The sequence below is a fragment of the Dasypus novemcinctus genome, chromosome 15 (genome assembly GCF_030445035.2).
Source record: "Dasypus novemcinctus isolate mDasNov1 chromosome 15, mDasNov1.1.hap2, whole genome shotgun sequence".
Classification (NCBI taxonomy): Eukaryota; Metazoa; Chordata; class Mammalia; order Cingulata; family Dasypodidae; genus Dasypus; species Dasypus novemcinctus.
In genome coordinates this window covers 34,290,267-34,307,264 of record NC_080687.1, presented here as the reverse complement: position 1 = coordinate 34,307,264, position 16,998 = coordinate 34,290,267, and the positions used below count along the sequence as shown (strand labels likewise).

The following is a 16,998-nucleotide window of genomic DNA, read 5'->3' as shown; positions in this document are numbered from 1 at the left end:
AGAAGAATATCACATTCTGCTCTATGTCTTTTAGGTCTAGTTAGTTTGGTGTATCATTTAATTCTTCTGTTTCCTTACTGATCTTCTTTCTAGACTTTCTATCCATTATTGAAAGTGGTGTATTGAAGCCTTCTACTATTAATGTAGAACTCTCTTATTTCTTTCTCCTTTCACATGTGCCAGGGTTTGCTTCATATATTTTGGAGTTTTACCATTAGGTGTACGTCTTCTTGCTGAACAGTGACCTCCTTGTCCCTCGTAACAATTTTCAACTTGAGTCTTCTTTTACCTGATAATAGCATAGCTATCCCAGCTCATGAGCTTCTCCTACCATTTTTAAAGTTGGGTTATCTTGATTTGGCATTCAGCCAGTTACTGCAAACCTTCCACTATTTTCTAGAGTTTTAAGTAAGATGGGTTTGCTAGTTTTTCAAAGATTCTGTGGGAAAATTCCCCATGGAGTATATTAATCTCCATCTTGTACAACCAGAAGACTACCTCATTTTAATTACTCATCACAACCCAAAGTAGATAATATCATCTCTATTTAACAGAAACTGCAAGTCTGGTGGTTAGGATGATGTGCCCTGGGCACAGAGTTGGTGAGGTGCAGCACCAGAAACTGAATTTAGGTCTGCTGGTCTCTGAAGGCTTCCAGGCTTCTACCATTCAGACTGACTGACCTCACTGCCGTGGGAAAGGTAACCCTGTAAAGGACAAGCCTGGGACTCAGGCTCTGTAATGGCAGTGATGGTTTGAAAAGGCCCTACCTCCCTGTACTCGAGCTCCTTGTCTGTCATGTTCACTAGCTCCAGGGGTTGCTGAGAGGGTCACAGCCACCAGGACAAGTGAAAAGTCTACTATGTTGACGAGATGCCTCTCAAAATTGCAACCAGGGCTAATGAGAGCACTGGGAATTCCCAGAATGTACCTGTGACGCATTCATGCAAAGGGAACATCAGGACCCTGTGAAGCACCATTCCTCTGGGCCTGGAAGGCACTGCCACTTCCGGAGACAGAAGGCTCACATGGAACTATGTCTCAAGCCCAGTGCACCAACCTTCTACCATGGTTAGTTCTTTTTGTGGTACTTGGTTATGGTCAGGGTCTTGGGTGAAATGTGACAGCTCAGTTTAATAAATAATGGCTTTAGGGTGAGGCATTTGGGCACCAGAGAGGGCTGGTAATGCCTGAAGGGCCATTAAGGCTTTTCCAGAGCAAAAAAGAAAATGCCTCTGAGAGTGGCTTGGTCCCTGCTTTAATGTTAAGTAGATGCCTCCAGGTAGGCCTGTCCAACAACACTGACGGCTAGCCCTAAAAGATCAGTCAGCAGGGTGGTCTTAGGGTTTTGTATGTAGATGCATTCTTCCAGACATAGTGCTTGATTATGTGTAAAAAAATACACCATGGCCTAACAACAAGCCTGAATCAAATTCCCTCCTCTACCACTTAAAAACTGTTGGTCTTTGGGAAAGTTACGAAAACTCTCTAAGCCTCTATTTCCTCCTATTTTACCTAAGAGCTAGTATCTTCTGCCTGCAGACTGTGTGCCAGGCATATGCATTCCCTGAATTTCAATTCTCCCTCCCCTTTACCTTCCTTGTCCCTGCTTCCTCCTCCACCCCAACTCCATCCTTCATGGAGATCTTAATAAAAATACCTACCAGCCATATTCTTCTCGGTGAAGCCCCTTAAGAAAATAAAACAAAAATGAACACTATATAAATGGGAGAGAGAATCAAGCCACATCAAGTATTGGTTGTGGCCTTAATGATCTTTCAGAGCCAAGAAGAATGCTTGAGAAGGTGACACTACATGTAAGTGAGCACAATTAAGCCGCAGAAGGTTAATTCCAATCCTGTGGCAAATCAGTAACTTTCTTCTGCAGATGATAATTGCTTTTTCCCATAAAAGAAAACCAGGCACTAAAAGTTAAACTTCTTTTCTAGAAGATAATTTTGCCTGTTAGAAATGACCAATTCATAATTTTCTATACTTTATCTATTGAATTCATTAAGTGTATCCTTGATAACGTGGAGAATGCGACTTATATAATGAAAAAAGAAAATTAATATTCTGCATATCTGACTCCTTTTATAAGAAAAACAGCATTACCTTGATGATTGTGTTTTGAACAGCAAACACAGATCCTTCTGGAAGAAACTTGTCCCTGTGAGGATTGAGAAGGGATCAGAGTTAAGCACTGAAACAAGCAATTACTTCCCATCAAGGGATTAAGGCACTCATGTTCACTTTGAATCAGAAAAATGAATTATGAATAAAATGGTTTACAATCAACAGGTTACCTGCCAAAATTAATAAATCAGAGAATTAAAGGGGAAGACAGAATGCACGTAATAAGCTGAACAGCCACATGGAGCATTGTGGAGTTTTGTATCATGGAACATGAGATGCCTTCTTTTCAAGATACTGTAGAAACACTGGGGGAAAGACGCTTTCTCCTCTATGATGCTGGCTTTGCTCTAAAAAGATGTGTTCCATGAAAGCAGACCAACCTGCTTTGCACCCTGTATGTCACCATTCCCCATTCATGGATTTCCCGGTATTTTACCATTAATACTCAGAATCAATAAACGAGACTAATGAGACATTAACATTCAATTTGGAGAATTTTACTTCGGGGTTTTAGGACCAATTCTGAATGAAACTTAAGCAACAGTTTACCAAATTATAATGGACTGGGTTGGAGGCCACCAGTGCTGTCTGTCATTAGGACTGAGGCACCCTGCATTTGGGAACCAAAGAGCCCCAAAGCATAAACCCTGGTTCTCACGTCCGACCAGGCAGGAATGATGTGGCTATTCAGGTCAGCACAGGAGCTGGAACAGCCTAGATAGAGTCTAAAAAAGTTCAGTTCAGCAAAATGTGGTAGTTTAACATTGTAAATATTTAAGAAAACAAAAACAACCATGTAAATGTCCATCAGGCCTGGCACTGCTTGAAATACTTCTGTAATTTATTCAGCAGTTTTCTTCCTAAAAGGAACATGGTCCATCTATAGTTTCATATTTCATTGCTGAAGCAAAAATTTTAAATTACCATAAATCGTTTGCGTAATTGTTGGGTTTTTCCTACTTAATTTTTTCTTAGCCACCTGGTGGTAGGAGTGTAAAAGGCAGGATCTAATTTCAGAGTTTAGTATGATAGTTTACAAATTAGAGGCATTGCACACCTTCTCCATATTTAAAAGCACACATAAATACACACACACGCCAGGTAAACCAAATAAGAAAAGGGCTAATATTTAACTTATTATTAACTAATTTGTAAAAGGATTTTAAATGGATACCAGCTTCTAACATAAAAACCTTTTTAAAGTATCTCCAGAAAATATGCACCATGTGCGTTAAAATTTACCGATACAAAGAAATATTAATAAAATCTGTATGTCATCACCTCGAACAGTTTTTTTCTCTGAATGATATTTTATCAAGCCACTAACAGTGCTTATTGCCAGTTGTCAAGTTAAAACAAAGGTAAAATAGCTGATTCCGTAGCATGAACTTCAGGCCTCGGGTAAGGAGCTGACTCTGCGATTCATGACCAAGGAAAGGTAAACTTAGAGAACCAGAAATGCCTGATTCAAAGAATTGGCCAGGCAGCTTCTCCTTACCACACTGTATTTTCTGTCACTTACTGCATTAGTTAGTTTTAATCATTCAAAATTTTGTGTCTAGGTAGGATCCAGCAGAGCCTCAGCCCACACCAAGTCCACGGAGGGCTCTGCAATCACAGATCAGGCCAGCATGCCACAACCGAATTCTACTTTCAACGAAGCAAACTGCTGCTGTATTCCTTACGTGAAGACGGGCACACACTGGGTGACAGCCTTTAGCAAATGCAGACGCTATTGAATGTGGCAGAAATTTAGTAAAAAGCATATATGATATTGTGCACATTTAGTCTAGAGAGGATTTTTCTTATTTTATAAACAGTGTCTTGCCTCTCAGGAGCCACTTCTCTCCCTTTCTACTGTAACATTATTTTCCCTTGAGGAAAAAGTCTGAGAGTCTGATATAGTTACACATTAATTCTTCAGAAGTTTCTTAAAACTGTAGGAAACAGGTGAAAAAACAAAATTCCTTGAACTTTAAACTTGAGCTCGGCCTGCAGGACTGAAGCGCATTTTAAGGTCACTCTTCACTCTGAGCTGACTCTGGCAGAGACCGACATGCCAGAGAGGGCTCTGGGGCCGCATCCTGTTGGCGCTTTGATGCTGTCATTTTGTTACTTGCTATTTTCTTTATAGCAAAGACAGGGCTTCCTGCTCCGGCCGACCCCTCACCAACCTCACTGAATACCCCGGAAAAATTTATGGCAAAACACCTTTCTTACATTACCCACAGAGGCACCAGTGAAATGATGGTGCCTTTGAAATCAAGAGGTTAGAGTCTCCTCTCAGCGGTTGTTCGCCTCAAGACTATGAAGTGTGGGTCTGTGAAAACAAACAAGTACTTTATGGTTCCTCATGCCACACTGGGTCCTTCTGGAATGCTGCATCATCAACCATCCCAGAAGTTTTTACTCTTAAAACTTAAAAAAATTTAATGCCCACACCACTCTGAGGTAATTATGCCACTATCATTAAAACGTACAGTGACCAACAAGGCAGAGATGCCCCCACCCCCACTTTAAGAGAGTATGGAAAGGAATAGCTGGAAAATCCCAGGACATTCTCAAGGAAAGGGCCCACTTAGCTATGAAAACAGTGCATTTTGGTGAACCGGGCCAGGCCCGCCTGGCTCCCCAGCCAGTGCCTGCAAGGGGCATGGCCCTAAATACCACGCACAGCTGGGAAGTGGAGGTGCTGCCAGCCCCTGCTAGCTCCCAGCAGGACATTAGGGAAGGGGAGCAAGAGCCAAGAACTTGTGCTGGGGGAGTGGAATTTGGAGAGAGCGCTTAGAATCATCACTCCCTAGCATGTCTGACACCAAAGAAAAGGCACAGAAAATAACCACCACAAAGTGTCTACCCGGCCTTGGAGTACCAGCCTTCAAAGTGAAATGGGACCTATGTGGGCTACTATTCATTGAGAGTAGAGCTATGTGCCCAGTAGTGCTGAATGCATCAGTCTTTCAGTTTAATGCTCCTGCCCTGAAACTACAGAACATGCAACAGCTTCCAGCCACCCAAGTACCCCAGGCAGCAAGCGTGAGTCTGGGGCCTCACAGAGATGGGAGCCAGAGGTCAGGGAGCCATTCACTGGCACTGAGTGAGCACCCCATACATAGCAGGGCCTTCTGCCTGGCACACTGTAGGTGCTCAAGCTTCTGCGTGAGCTGCATGAAATCAGGGCTCGCTTGAGGGGCAGACAATCTGTACAATCACACAGGGCGCCACACTCAGAAGGGCCCCACACTTGGTTTCATGCTCTGTTGATACCATCTTGAAATTCTTAATTTTATCTTTGAACTTGCATTTTGTAAATGAAGTCTGATGGGACAAGAGAGCCTGTGTGTGAGCAGAAGAGAGATACGCACTGAGTGTCAAAGGCAGGTCCTTGCTGCCCCATGAGCAACTGCATTCCAGTGGTCCCATGATGTGCGGGGATTCAGCAAGACTCCAAGTACAAGGAAAGTCTGTTCAATGGACTGAATAAGGGGCACTGACAGCCCCAAGAGCCCACACTTTCCATTCATCCAGAACTTGCTTCAGATGCAGAGAGAAGGCAACAGCATTCTAAGAACCAGGAATGACCAAGGAACCCATCATAACTCTTCTTACTCATGTCACGTTCCTGTATTTGCCAACAACTTATACTGAAAGTGAAGACACAGAAGGCAAAGGAAAACTAAAGCAACCCAGAATTCCTTTTCCTTTCAGTATCTCCTTATTCATCAACAGCTGAAGGTAGAGTGTTGGTAAAAAGTACATTTGCCAAACAGTGGATTAAAAACAGTTCAGTTAGTTTGGTGGGACATTTCCATTTTTTTATAAGAACCAAGTAAGTAGGCATGCATGAGTTATAAAATATTATGTAATTTTTCTGACTGTCTGCAAGTTAAATGTTCTTATATTTGCATTTAAAACTGACATTGCACAATAGATGGGTGATAAACTTCATGGTAAGAATTTAAATTTTCAAATTTTATTGATTCATTAAATAGCAAATTAAAAAATGCCATGACAAGTCAAGAAAGAGATCATGGAAGAAAGGGAAAAGCTTTATATTTTAGTACCTTTAACTGTACCCTTTCCTACTTTTTGAACAAGGGACGCACACTTTCATTTGGTACCAGGCCCCTGCAAATTATGTTGTTGGCCCTGCATGGAATTGTTCTCTAGGTGGTGCTCTAAATCACAAGTGCGGTGGTGGTGGTGGTGGTACCTTCTCTCTTCATTTCACATCTTCCCTATCTTCTAGCATGGTTTAGTGCCTGCTGTGGGTGCCTTAATAACTACCTACTGCAGTAAACCAAGTGATTATCCCCTCTCTGTCCAGATTCCCTAAGAGGTACTTCAGGCCTTAGGTCTATTTGAAATCTCTCAATGTCTTTTTGTCACTCAAATATACCACATACTCCAATACTGTGCTGGCTGCAAATCTACAGGAATCTTTCATTCAGTCCTGCAGCAGTCACCATTTCCTCACCCATTCATTCAGTCCTGCAGCAGTCACCATTTCCTCGCCCATTCCGAGAGGCAAGGTCCCAAGAGCAAAATGCTCAGATGCTGGGAGGTAGACTCAGGGCTTCCATTACCCAAGCCTAGCAGAGGAGAGAGTACAGCATTTAACTCATATTCTGGAAGTTGTTCAAAGTATGTCTATTCTGTCTAAAACAAGCCTTCTGGTCAAGAAGGAAGAGCCAAGATTCTGCATCTTGTCCAACCCATCCTTCACTTCTGCCATGGCACGGCAGAAATGGGACTATCCAGATCAGATGAAGCTAGGTACCTTGTATGTGCCAAAAAGGGCATTATTTTTCTTACTTGGTGACAGATCAGGAAGAAGGCAATGGAGGGCTGAGAATACAGGTTTCTAGAGTGTGGTTTCTTTTCATTTGGAACCTTGAGGTATTAAATAACTTGAATATTGGATTTGAAAACAGAATAACTCTCCATTAGTGTACCATTTAAAAGATTCTCTTTTCCAGAAACATTTTAAGGCTATATTAACTTAACATGGTTTGTCTATGACTTTTGCCTTCATAGGTGTAAAGTGGGGAGTTTGGGAATGCAAATTTACGTTAGAAAAAGCATAGAACAATCACATAATATGACACAAATCCATTCTATTTTCTCTCCAGATAATTTGCTAATAAATATTCTAGAAAAAAATAAGAACATATACCCATTAAACAACTCTTAGATAATCATTTTAGAAGTCAGACCTGCTCAAAAGTGAATAAAACAGAAATACAGGTGAAGTTCCCTGCCTAGAGCTGGGCCAATGCACACAAACATAATTCCATTGAAAAATATTTTTTAAAAAGAAATAAGCATTTTTAAAAATAAAAGCATAGAACTCAAAGTTAAACCTTGTTTTTTTTTCAATTGATTACTCATGCAAAAAGTGTTAGAATCTTCTCACTGCTTTTATAATTACCCACGAGTTAAATTCAATTAAAACAGCTGACAACTAGCCTAAGTTAAAATTCTCAATTACATGTCGGAAAGGGAATAGGGGAGGAAATAAGGACATGTTACTGAACATGCTTTTAAACATTTTCCATAAAGTGGATCCATTTACTCACATTCCTGCGAGTACTAAACACACAGCTGGTCACTCACTGTTCACTGACAGCAGCCAGAAAAACTTCCAAAAAAATAGGTTGATTTGGAGTGACTGGGGCTTCTAAGGAAACTGGATGCACTGAACTAATTGAATCCAATCCTATTATATACTACAGTCCCACCAAAAAAAAAAAATCCCATTTATGAAAGCTATGTTACAGCTAGCACTAGCTGACAGAAGCCTTGGGTGTTTAGGATGGGTCCCAGGACCCTAAATATTATTTTTTTAAAAGCACATTTTGGTATATATACTTGGCTTTTAGAAAGCACTTAAAGCTTACACATGGCTCTCTCTTGAAATAGCAAAATCTTTTAAAATGTTTACTACTTTACGATGATTAAGAAGAGATGTATGCTACATTTATTTTAAGCATTTTTTTTTTCAAATGAACTTGTTTAAAAAACAACAGCACAATAACTTTGTTTTTCATTATGGAAACTATTTTGTTTATGTTTATAGGGTTCTTAAGTATTTCAGTGATGATGGAGAGAAAGAGTCATCAAAATTACAGTCATGTTCATTCAGCCATGTCCTTAGCTGAATAACCCAAGTTATTTCAGTTAGGTGGTCCCCGATCCTGTGTGTGTGTGTGTGTAAGTATTGGAGAGGGTGTTTCATCAAGCGAATAGACACAGTCAAAATGTCACAAAAATATTTTAAGAGATTATCAAATATATGAATCTCCCACTTTATGAACTTCCAGAGTGTAAGAGCAGAGGAGGCAATGCCTGAGACTAAACTTAGCAGGCCCTTCCCTTTCCACCATGAATTTCAGAGTACTAGGTTCTTGGGACAGCAGCCACTGCGCTGGGTGAGCCAGTCATCTGTGCTGGCTCTACAGAGGCTCAGAGCACCACCACGCGTTTCCTCTCCCTCAGCCACCATCTCTCAGATGAAATAAGCTCCACATTCTACCAGTCCTGTAGGCGCTGCTCCATACTCTCCACCCCGCCAGTCCTGACCAGCAACCTCTCTCCTCCCAGCCACCTGATGCCAAGAGTCAGAGATCAGGCAGAGGGCTTTTCTCCTGTCCCCTCTATTCTCTATCCAAGAAAATGCAAAATAATAGATAGCACCCAACCTGGTTTCAGCCCTTCGCCGGTGAGATACATTTCCCTTTTTTTTGCCTCCAAAAATCTAAGCAGCTCTGGATACCCACCTCCTTGAACTTGAGGGGGCGGGGGGGGTGAAAATAACACGGGGCATGGTGGGCAGATGGGGAGTTGCAACGCACAGGCAGACTCTGAGGGCGCAGACCCAGTGACCGCTTCCAAGGCAGGTGTTCGGGCCCCTTTTGTTACTCCCCAGGGGTGTAATGACAGGCCACACCAGCGTCTACACAGAACACTATTTCCTCATTTAAGGCAGGCCCAGTGGACAGATACCTCTTCAATGAAAAGCAAGAACGTATACGTTTGGGACAAATTCACATGAATAATACAATATAACATGTTCTCCCTTGTTGCAATATTTATCTTTGAGGAGTATTTAGAGCCCTGTGGTAACTTCCCTGATCCCAATTTGTTAATTCTACTTTATTTTCCCAGGAGAAAGGACAAAAATTGTCTAGAGACTATCAGCTGGCCTCCAAGAACTGATACATTAGCTCCAATCCTAACAACAGCCCTGCAAGGTAGATAGTATTCCCATTTCACACAGGGAAAACTGAGGTTCAGAAAAAACAAGTTAATTAAAAATAGTTAATTAACAGAATGGTCTGGATTTAAGTCAGGTATTAATCTAAAAGCTCCTAAAGAGTACTTTGATTGGTTAGGAGAAAAACAGGAGGTTCTTGGTTATAGAAAATAATGAAGTCATAGCTGATTTTAATAGCAAACACTGCTGTTCTGAAATGTGAAAGATGATTACAGATGCAATAAGCTCTGTTACTTATTTTTCCTTGGCTGTCACTCCTGTGGGTACCTGTGCTTTAACCCTTTCTCTTAACTTTAAAACCAAAGCGAGATTTAAAATTTTTCTAAGGCAAGAAGTGATCCACCAGCCAGCCACCAAATTTTATTAATATCTATTGTGGGTTTAGTACTTCCAGTCTATTTAAAAGGTCATTTATTTATTCAGTATTTGTTATGCATCTGTTATGGACCAAGTCTTGTACAAAGTGTCAGGGAGTTGAAGATAAGTAAGACAATGTTCCTTGTTTTAAGGCACTCAAACGAATGGTGGAGACGTATGCATGAAAAGGTACTTGTAAGATACAGTGTGGTGAGGACAAGGGCATCATGTGTCCTAAAGGAGTACTACCTGAGCAGAGTCTTAGAGAACAAGCAGGAAATAGGAGGCACAAGTGGGAGGGTGGGGGATGGCTGGCTAGGGGAGAAGAGGGTCATTTCAGCAGAGATGATGGCTTGAGTGGTCTGTGAGGGCAAATGTAAACACACCAGTGGCGAGGACCAGTGCGTGAGTGCAGGAGCACTGGAGATTTCTGCTTGGATGAGGTGGAGTAATTAATGGGTATTAAGTCTGAGAGATGGCAGGATGAGATGTGGATTTTTTAATCTCCCTCCCTCCCCCAAGATGGCTCCCTTGTCTGCCTGCTGGTTGTCTGCTTGTCTTCCTGAGGAGGCACCAGGAACCAAACCTGGGACCTTCCATTTGGGAGCTGAGTGTCCAACCACTTCCGCTCGTTGTGGCTCATTGCAGCTTGTCTTCTTTAGGAGGCACTGGGAACCAAACTTGGGACTTCCCGTGTGGGAGGCAGGCACCCAACTGCTTGAACCACATCCACTCCCATAGATTCATTTTTTAAAAATTTTCTAGTACAATCCCAGTGGAAGATCGTTTGGCAGTATCTACTAAAGCTGAATTGTAAACATAATGACTCAGCAACTCCACTCCCAGGCATACACATGACAGAAACACACAGGTTCACCAAAAAGACATGAAGAATATTCCCACCAGCACCATTTGTAGTAGCCCCAAACTAGATACTACCCAAATTCCATCACCAGTAAAATGGTTTAACAAACTGTGGTATACAATAGAAAACTTCACGGCAAGGAGAATGAACAAACTACAACATAAGTGAGTCTTACAAACAATGCTGAGTGAAAAAAGTCAGAAAAAGCACATACAGCATGAGAGTATTTGTATGAAGGTAAATAATAATCAAAACTAATCTATGTTGTAAGCCATTATCCATGTGGTGCAGCAGTGCTCCAAAATGTATTCACCAAATGCAATGAATGTCCCATGATGATGAAAGAGGTTGTTGATTTGGGAGGAGTGGGGTGAGGTGGGTGGGGGGTATGTGGGGACCTCTTATATTTTTTGAATGTAACATTTTTTTAAAAATAGAGAAAAAAAAGAAAAACTAATCTATGCTGCTAGATGTCTGTACAGTGATTACCACTGGGAAGAAAATGATGACTGCAAAGGGGCACAAGGAGACTTCTGATGAGTTGGCAATGTTTTGTTTCTTGATCTAGGTGCTAGTTACACAGGTGTGTTCACATTATGAAAATTAATCAGGCTGTATGATTATTTTTCTCATGTAGTACTTTACTAAAATGAACATTCAATTTTAAAAACAGAAACAGAGTACAGGACTAATTTGCAAGGGCAAGACTTTTACATGCAGGAAACCATATCGAAAAAGACAAAGATACATAATTAAGTGGAATTCATAGTTGAGGGATATCAAAGGTTTCATGGAAGTGGGATGACCTGAGCTGGACGGAGAAGTAGGATATTCCCCAGGTCTTGAAGTGGGAAGTTGTCCACCCTCCTTCTAAGCTTTTCCAAGGAATTAAAGGAGTACAGTAGGCTGTAAGTCATAATACAGTCATTCTCAGATTGAAGAAATGCCTATCATAGAAAAGTTTAATGATACTGACCAGAAGCAAACAGAAAAATCCAGAATGTGGTACATCCTATGGGACAAATCACTGTTTGCTGCATTTAAGAATAAATGCAGGGAACTTTCCTTTAGATTAAGAAACCTATGATAAATGGTCATTGGTAATGTGTAGACCCTGTTGGGATTCTGATTTGAACATAATAACTGTAAAATGACATTACTGGGGCAATCAGGAAAAATTTATGTGCCAGAAATATGATGATAACAAGGAATACAGTTAATTTTTTTAGGTATGATAATGACATTCTAGTTCTATAAGAAAATATATTTATTTTTTAGAGATGCATATGGAAGTATCTAGGGGTGAAATGTCATAAGTTGTGGAATTTACTTTAAATTAATTTAGCAAAGCAAAGAAAAAGGGGGATTGATGAATCTATGGCAAAATCATGATAATGATGAAAGTGGGTTAAGGATACATAGGAATCACTTACTATTCTCTCTACTTTTATAGAGCTTTTGCCATCCCTCCAAATAATGACAGAAAACATAAATTATAAATACAGGAAATCAAGGTGGGGACATCACTAGATATCCTACCAACATCAAAAGGATAAAAAAGGAATATAATGAGCAACTTTATAAATTCTACAACTGAGATAAAATGTACAAATTCCTTGGAAGGCACAAATTATCAAAGTTTACTCAAGAAGAAATAGATAACCTGAATAGCCCTATATTTATTGAGGATTTTTTACTCATAGTTTGAAACCCTTGCACAAAGGTGGATGGGATCATGGGTAAACTCTATCAAACATTTAAGAAAGGAATAATACCAATATTACACAAACCTTTCCAGAAAATAGTAGAGGAGGGAACATAGCTCATTTTATGAAACCAGTATTGCTCTAATACAAGGCCAATATTGTTCATAAATATAAACGCAGAAGTCCTGCATAAATATTAATGAATCAGAAAGCAGATGTGGCTCAAGTGGTTGAGCGCCTGCTTCCTATATACAAGGCCTAGGGTTCAAACTCTGGCCCTGGTACTTCAAAAAAAAAAAAAAAAATTAACAAATCAAATCCAGCAACATACAGAAAGGATAATTCATCATGGCCAAGTAAAGTTCCTCCAGGAATGCAAGGTTAGTTTAATATTTAAAGACCAATGAATCACCACATAAAAAGTTAAAATAGAAAAGCCATATGACATAGAACAAGCATTTGATTGAATTCAACATAAAATCATGATAAAAATTCTCAGCAAAACAGGAATAGAAGAGAACTTCCTCAACCGGATAAAGAGCATCTTTGAAAAACCGACAGCTAACATCATTTTAAATGGTAAATAACCAAATATTTTCCCCTTATGAACTGGAAACTAGGCAGGGATGTCCACCCTTCCACTTGTATTCAACATTGTATACTGGAGTGTACCTAGTCAGGTAGTAAAGGAAGGAAAAGATGTAAAAGGCATACAGCATGGGAAGGAAGAAATAAAGCTATTTGTAGTTGACTTGATTGTACAGAAAATCCTGAGGAATCTATAAAAAAGCTACTAGAACTAATAAGTCAAATTAGCAAGATCACAGACTACCAAGTCAATATACAAAACCTACTGTATTTTTATAAACTAGCAAAGAAAACTACAAACTGAAATTTTAAAAGGCCAGTATCATTTACACTAATATCAAAAACTTGGAATACTTGGGGAAAATTTCAACAAAATATATTTAAGATTTGTACACTGAAAATGGAAAAATTGTTCAGGAGATATTAAATACCTAAATAACTTGAGAGATATACTATGTCTTCATGGATAAGGCTCAGTATTACTAAGATGTTAATTCTTCTCAAATTGATCTATAGCCTCAACATAATCCAAGTAAAAATATGGGGATTTTGTGTGTATGTGTGTGTGTAGAAATTGATGAACTGATCTCAATTTTATATAAAAATGAAAAGGACCTAAAATCTCCAAAACAATATTGAAAAAGATGAACAAAATTTGTATTTCAATACTTACTACAAAGCTACAAAAAAGTAGATTGTGTGGAATTAGAGAAAGGAGAGAAATCAAGGGACTATTCTTTTTGGGGTGATGAGCTTGTTCTGGAATTGCTGGAGATGGTTGCACAACTTTGTGAATATACTAAAAGCCACCAGATTATACATTTTTAAATAGTGACTTTTATGGTACATGAATTATGTCTCAATGGGAAAAATAGTATGTGTGTGTGTTTTTAAGATCAATGGGGTAGAACAGAGTCTAGAACTAGACCCACACTCACAAGGTCAGTTGTTTTCAATAAAGGCTTCAAAGAAATTCATTGGGGGGAGGGTAGGTGAATGGACAGGAACAAATGCATATCCATATGCAAAAACTAAACCTCAACAATTACTTCACTCCATTTCCCTAAATTAATTCATAGTGGATCCAAGTGCAAAGGCTTTTTAGAAGATAATATTTTACAGGACATAAAAATACAAATTATATAAGAAAATATGGGTAAGTAGGACTTAATAAAAATTAAAAGCCTCTGCTATCAAAAGACACAGGTAAGAAAAAGCAAACGGACTGGGAGAAAATATCTGCTAAACATATCTTGTACAGGATTTATATCCAGAATATATAAAGAACTCTTACAACTCAATAAGAAAACAACCCAATTTAAAAATGGGTAAAAGACTAAACAGACCTTTCATCACCAAGATATACAAATCTCAAGTATAAGCACATGAAAGAATATTAAAAATCAGTCATTAGAGAAATGCAAATAAAACCACAAAGAGAGACCACTATATAGCCACTAGAATGGCTAAAATTGAAGACTACTATGATAGTACATGAATCCCAAAAAAAGAAAGACTATGCTTATAAACTAATCTGTTCTCTGGGTGTGATACCCTTTGATTGCATTAAATCCACCTGAGGTGTCACAGGTAATTTACCTGTTGAGTAGGTCTTTTTTGATTCCACTATATCAGTAAAATGGGACTTGGTTGAGTCCCTTCCCCCTTATGAATAGGCACTCACACAGATAAACAGACATAAGAAGACACATAGAGGAGAGAACTTTGTCATTTTTGATCCTGCCATGTGACAGAAAGGAGAAGGCTCAAACAGCTAAAGCCCAGGAGAGAAATGTACCAATTGTCTGATAAGCATACAGATGACCTTGGGGAGAGCACCAAGACTTATAAAGGAAGCCCTGAGGGACAAGCTCTATGCCAGCCTGCAGCTGAGTTTGGAAAGACGCTGGGCCCATGGAGTCTTAAGAGGAATAGGCAAATCAGAGGGGAAGGCTGAAACTCGGCAGAGATCGCCTGCCATCTTGTTTCAACACGTGGCAGCTAACACTGGTGAGAAGGTACCTGTTATGGTGCCTTGAAATGGGCTTTCCATGGCCTTGAGACTGTCAGCTTTTATCTCAAATAAATATCCTTTATAAAAAAAAAAAAACAGATTTCTGGTACTTTGCATTGGCAGCCCTTTGGCAGACTGATATAGTTACTAATAAATATTAAGTGTTGGCAAGGCTATAGAATAACTGCAGTTATCTAACATTGCTTCTGGGAATGCAAAATGGTACAGCAACTTTTGAAAACTGCATGGCAGTTTCTTATAAATTTAAACATTCATATGCCACACAACTCAATAATCTCATTCCCAGGTATTTATCCAAGATAAATGAATTCATACAGCTACACGAAGACATGTACATGAATGTTTATAGGAGATCTATTCATAATAGCCAATACTGGAAACAAACCATATCCATCAACTTGAGAATGCGTCAACAAATTGAGTTGTATAGATACATAAAAATATGGATAGCTCAAACACATTATACTAAATGAAAGAAGCCTATGTAAGCCTTTATATAAAAGCCTATATAAGGTATAGTTCCATTCACATGACATTCTGGAAAAGGCAAATCGTAAGACAGAAAGCAGAGCATGGTTGCTATGGGCTGGCCACAGGGGAAATAACTGAAAAGGAACATCTGGAGATGATGGAAGTGTTTGTATCTTGATTGTGGTGGTGACTAGATGAAATGATTTGATACTTATCAAATCATTTGACAAATGATTTGTCAAAAAACATTGAACTTTTAAAAATGGATGATTTTAATGCATATAATATGCAATAAAGCTGATTTAAAAAACAAAAAAAACCCTAACCTGTCAAACATCGCGTTTGGAAAAGTCCTTTCATCTACCATGTTTTTACTTGCCTTTTGGTAATGTTAGTGCTTCATAAATATTAGACTTAATCTTAGTTAAATTGGCTCATCTGTTCCTCCTCAAAATTGAATGGAGGGAAGCAGATGTGGCTCAACTGATAGAGCATCCACCTATCATATAGGAGGTCCAGGGTTCAAACCCAGGGCCTCCTGGCCCGTGTGGTGAGCTGGCCCACGTGCAGTGCTGATACGTGCAAGGAGGGCCACCCATGCGAAAAAGCACAGCCCACCCAGGAGTGGCACCGTGTACATAGAGAGCTGATGCAGCAAGATGACACAACAAAAAGAGACACAGATTCCCGGTGCCACTGAGAATGCAAGTGGACACAAAAGAACACACAGCGAATAGACACGAGAGCAAACAATTGGGGGAGGAGGGTAGAGAAAAATAAAAAATAAAATAAGAATTTGAATGAAGATGGCTGAGCCTCTTTATAGTCTCCTATCTTCGCTTTTACCCATTTAGTGTAGCCCAAGGGAGCATAATTCCCTTTTCTGAGAGGTGGAATCAATAGCCCTGTTCAAATTCCATGCCTTCTATGAGCCCCTCCCCAGCCAGGCCCTCAAGAGGACTTAGCAAGGACATCAAGGGCCTGGTTTGCTTACGGGACCAGACTGCCTGCTCCATAAATATTTGTTTCTATTGTGTTAACCAAATTCCTCATCCTGGGTTAAGGACGCATCCATCTCTGCCATCTCTTGATCCTAGTAAGTCCCTTTAGCTTACACTGGTGGTTTTTTATTATAGATATTTCCATTTCTTCACATAATCTTTGTTTTCCTAGCCTCTTAGCCAAGTTTCTTTCGCATGTATCCCTAACAGGGCGTTCTAAAGCACAATGGAGGTATTTTCTAAAGAACCCAGACATGTGATCTAACAAGGATGATGAATATGTGGGAAAAATGGCTCAGAATCTTTGAAATCAGAAGCGTCTGTGGCAGTCCTGGCTGCAGCCCCCCAACTCCTCCTCGTGGGGTTTCATTTCATCACAAGACTGCGCTAGTCACGCACCGCGGCGGGCAAAGGGCCCAGCAAATACCTCTTTTCCCCCTGACTTTTGATGCTGCACTCATGGGTGATTTCTTGGCTACACTCACACATGTCTCATTAAACATTAATACTCCTGGGACATTTTAACCCTGTCAGTTTCAGTATTTCAAGGTTTATTTCTCCTA

General features: G+C 39.8%; 1 protein-coding gene across 9 annotated transcripts in view; it reads right to left on the bottom strand.

Annotated features, from left to right (window-relative positions):
• The window catches only part of GGACT (gamma-glutamylamine cyclotransferase), an 81,203-nt gene that overhangs the window by 13,991 nt on the left and 50,214 nt on the right, over positions 1 to 16,998 (bottom strand). For all 9 annotated transcript variants that reach the window (XR_011645813.1, XM_071208229.1, XM_023588745.3 and 6 more), the window contains one exon: positions 2,116 to 2,170. The gene's annotated coding sequence lies outside the window, so the exon portion shown is untranslated. The remainder of the gene's footprint in view (positions 1 to 2,115; positions 2,171 to 16,998) is intronic.